General features: G+C 37.7%; 1 pseudogene; it reads right to left on the bottom strand.

Annotated features, from left to right (window-relative positions):
* Positions 1-1,857: 1,857 nt before the first annotated feature.
* Positions 1,858-2,227, bottom strand: LOC118661561 (annotated as a pseudogene).
* Between the last annotated feature and the right edge of the window lie 2,594 nt (positions 2,228-4,821).

Here is a 4,821-nt window from a genome sequence, read left to right as displayed (position 1 = left end):
AGATGTATGGCACTAATAATGCAGTCTCTAAGAGTGTGTGAGATGATACTCCTGTTCTATTTTTTGAAAGCATGAAAAGTTTTGGATTATGACACTTGAAGGCTTTGGCCAACATACCATGGCTGGATAGAGTGGGCGAGAAGGTTTGTGGCATGGAAACCATAGAAGCAACAGATAGAAATAAAAAAGAAACTGGTCATTGTAAACTTGATGCAGAACAGACACACATATCTTCAAATGCTCGAAGGACTGTCACATGAAAGATTGGTACTTTGTGAGGCCAAGAGAACAGAACTAGCAACGTCCAAGAGAAGTTAGATCTACAACTAGGGAACTCTTAGGAACAAATCTACAAACTGAGATGCTCAGGAAGAGTAAATCCTGGTTCTTTCTTGTTTATCCTTGTAACCCCTGAGTGCAGTGGAATGGTGAGCTTCTTAAGTGCTCCTGTCACTGCAGGTAGTTCAAGAATTTTAAAGTTTTATCAGATGAACTATAAATTTTCAATAAAGATATTCTTTGGCTCAATTCGACACAGAAAATTTCTTCCATTAGACTCCTCTCACAGTGGCCTTTACACACTTGCTCATACTTAAAGCCATCAATACTGTAGTGTTACCGTTTAGAAATCTTTTACATGGCATTTCCCCCATCTACCTATATATTACCCATCTTTCAAATCCTAACTCTCAGTTCCTCTCCTCTGAATCATTTCTTCATTATTCAATCCTAAACTCTCTTCATCTGCAACTCTTACTGTAAGCATCACTCAACTATTTTTCCATTTAGCATTTATTTAGTCTTCAATTTAAGCTCTATAAGGGGAGAAATATATTGTGAAAACAAAAAAATACATTTTTCCCTCATTCTCAAAATTCTGAAAGATTCTGCTTTGCCACAGAGATAGCAACATGTACACACACACACACACACACACACACAAACACACACACATAAACACACACACAAACACACACCAAATTTAACTAAGTATTTAGAAATGATAGGGAAATAAGAAGAAAAGGTGAAAACACCGGCAAAGTAATTTTAATTTTGTTTAACCTTAAACTTGTCAATCACCTATTTCTTTGAATAGTTTTATCTTCTGTTTGATACCCAGCTATCCTCATATTGGAAACTAAGTGAAACCTACTTAGTGTTTCCACTTGGAAGTTACAACCATACAACTAAAATGTTAAGTATATAAGCTTATCCATATGCCACATAAATTTTAGAAACCCTTAATAGCTCTACTTTTACAGAAATTATAGCTCTATCCTGATGTGGTTTGATTAAGGGCCAGAAAGCTAACTTCCTTAAATGAGACAAAAAGAAAGAAGTTTTTCCAACTACCATTGTAAATAAAAAAATCTTTCTTTCAAATACAAAATCAATTTCCTCAACTATACAATGAATTCTAATTTGATGGTTTTTACTCTTACTACTTCATTTCAAACAGTGACCTATACATTTGTTTGAGCAATGGTAATTAAGTTCCTCTTCTGATTTCTTTAAAAAAAAATTAAATGTGTTGAAGAGACTACTAAAAATATTTCACCTTTCAAATATGGCCTCCGCATTAAAATATGTGGGAATTTTTCCAATTAACTTTTAAATCTTCCAAGAACCTCTATTTTAAAAAACATCATCTTTGAAATAATTTGCATCAACGTTTTAACAAAAACGGATTCACAAGTCCCTATTAGGGTAAGCAGCAGTTTCAACAAGTCTCCTAAATATGTTCTGCATCAGTTGTTGTTTTTTATTATAAGATGTCAATAATATGAGAACATTTTGATGTAACAGAACATTTAATTACATAAGTTTCCCATTAACACACAAGTCATTTGATGATGATTATCTTGGCCAGTTCCATTAGTTGGCAGAGGCTCTTCCATGAAAGGCTCCCATGGTTTCCATTGTATCATTATTCTCACCAAATTTAGTTCATTTTCAGCCTGAAGAATCATCTCTTCTATTTGGCCACCCTGAAGGTGGTCTTCTAACTTTTTAACATCTGGTTTTACTTTAAATATATCCAGCTTCTTCCTTGTAGTCTGTTTTGTATACTTTCTATATGCTACTTTTTTAGGCATTTCCTCAAGAACATCAAGCATCTTTGTGTACCATATTCTTAGCCTCTCTGCAGACTCTCACATACAGCCAATCTCAAAAGGCTAGTAGTCTCGGGAAACCTGCTGTGAGTCCCCTGAGGAGCTGGGCTCATGACTTTTCCTTACACCTCTTTTCTGCTGTCTTCCTAGCACTTATCACCATTTAGAATAACTTATGTTCTTCCTTCCTTCCTTCCTTCCTTCCTTCCTTCCTTCCTTCCTTCCTTCCTTCCTTCCTTCCTTCCTTCTTTCCTTCCTTCCTTCCTCCCTCCCTCCCTCCCTCCCTCCCTCCCTCCCTCCCTCCCTCCCTCCTTCCTTCCTTCCTTCCTTCCTTCCTTCCTTCCTTCCTTCCTTCCTTCCTTCCTTCCTTTTCCCTCCCTCTCTCCCTCCCTCTCTCCCTCCCTCCCTCCCTCCCTCCCTCCCTCCTTCCTTCCTTCTTCCTTCCTTCCTTCCTTCCTTCCTTCCTTCCTTCCTTCCTTCCTTTTCCCTCCCTCTCTCCCTCCCTCTCTCCCTCCCTCCCCTCCCTCCCTCCCTCCCTCCTTCCTTCCTTCCTTCCTTCCTTCCTTCCTTCCTTCCTTCCTTCTTTCCTTCTTTCCTCCCTCCCTCCCTCCCTCCCTCCCTTCCTTCCTTCCTTCCTTCCTTCCTTCCTTCCTTCCTTCCTTCCTTCCTTCCTTCCTCCTTTCTTTCCTTTTTTGTTTTTTGCTTTTGTGCATCTCCTCACTCCTGGATTAGTTACCTGGAGCCACGCTGTACCAAATCACCATAAACCTTTGGCTTTAACAACAGAATTTACATTGTCACAGTTTTGGAGTCCAGAGTACAAAATCAAGATGTCAGCAGGGGTGGTTCCTAAGGGTGGCTCCGAGGAACGATGGGGTTCATACCTCTCTCACAGCTTCTGGTGCCAGTTGGCAACCCTCCAATCTTGGCCCATTTCTTCACATGGTCTTCTTCTAACTGGGTCTACCTCAGTTAGGTCTGTCTCCTTTTCTATCTAATAGATTGAATTTAGAGCTCACCCTAATGTCATCTTGGGATCCTTACCTTTGTTACATCTGCAAAGACCCTTATTCCAAACAAGGTTAAATTCTGAGGTCCACAGTGAACTTATCTTTTGAGGGCCACTATTCAACTCACTACAGCAGGTAAAACTTTCCTGTTGTATTCACTGCTGTATCCCCAGCACCTGGATCATTGCCTAGAATGTAGTGAGTGCTCGGTAAATATTTGTTGAGTGAGTGCATTGAGGACCTGCAACATGCCAGACCCTGACTTCCTAAAAGCAATACTGTATTTATAGCTGGTAATGCACAAATAATAGAAATAGGAATGGGTAAGAGACTCACTTGGGATCACTTTTGATGTGTTTTATCTTACCATGTAAGCATCCTGTTCCTCCTTCCCTGCTTAATAATATATCCTTCTGAAGAAGCATTCTTGCCTACTCCCTACCCCAAGAATCTTTCTGTCCAAAAAATTGTGCAAGAATATACAAATGTATGAGAGAAATATGTAAATAAAATTATATACATAAACTCTAATATCAAGTTTTAGTGACAAAATGTGTCATTAAGATAATCATAAGTTATTATACTTACTTAAATACCATATTATATTAATGATTTTTTACTATGTGTATGTTAAAAACAGAATAATTTGCATTTGTGAAATCAAAAATCAGAAAAAAGTGAGTTTAGAGTTTATCATCAATAATTTATCTTTTTCCCTGATAAATATTTGCTAAAAATGCCAAATGCCCTAATTTGTCTATTTATATTCACATCAAAAAAGGAGTTTCCAGCCCTAACTGATGTGGCTCAGTTGGTTGGAGCATCGTCCCATGCACTGGATTGTTGTGGTTCCATTCCCAGGACATATACCCAGCTTTTGGATTCAATCTCCAGTCTGGGCATGTATAGGAGACAATGGATTGATGTTTCTCTCTCACATCATCTCTCTCTCTCTCTCTCTCTCTCTCTCTCTCTCTCTCTCTCTCTCTCTCATCTTCCTTCCCCTCTCTCTAAAATGAATGATAACATGTTTTTGGGTGAGGATTAAAAAAATAAAAACGAAAAAACAAAAAAAAACAAAAGCAGTCTCCAAATTGTTTCTTTCCTCTGTGATCTCTATAAATTAGGAAAACTGGCCAGCCTGACACTGTAAATGCTATATGAAATTGATAGAACAACTTTTTTTTGTTATACTCACTTACTTATTTAGACAATAAATATAGAGTGTGAAAATATGGTTAGGACAATAATTCACTCACATAGGTTCAGAACAAAATTTAGCACCACATATTCTCTTGAACAAAATCACACTAGAAAAAAAAGGTAGGCAATACTTTATAATATTTAAAGTCTACTACCTTGCCGAAACCGGTTTGGCTCAGTGAATAGAGCATCGGCCTGTGGACTGAAAGGTCCCAGGTTCGATTCCGGTCAAGGGCATGTACCTTGGTTGTGGGCACATCCCCAGTGGGAGATGTGCAGGAGGCAGCTGATCGATGTTTCTTTCTCATCGATGTTTATAATTCTCTCTCTCTCTCTCTTCCTCTCTGTAAAAAATCAATAAAATATATTTTAAAAAAATAAAAAATAAAGTCTACTACCTTACGTTCTTTATCAGTTCTCTAATTTATTTTATGCTTTGAATATGAAATTAAATATTACTTTCCTTAATCTTTATATGCATTATAAATATTGTA

The sequence above is a fragment of the Myotis myotis genome, unplaced genomic scaffold, assembly GCF_014108235.1.
Source record: "Myotis myotis isolate mMyoMyo1 unplaced genomic scaffold, mMyoMyo1.p scaffold_m19_p_8, whole genome shotgun sequence".
Classification (NCBI taxonomy): domain Eukaryota; kingdom Metazoa; phylum Chordata; class Mammalia; order Chiroptera; family Vespertilionidae; genus Myotis; species Myotis myotis.
The sequence above is the reverse complement of the archived record's forward strand: the minus strand, read 5'-3'. Positions and strand labels throughout refer to the sequence as shown.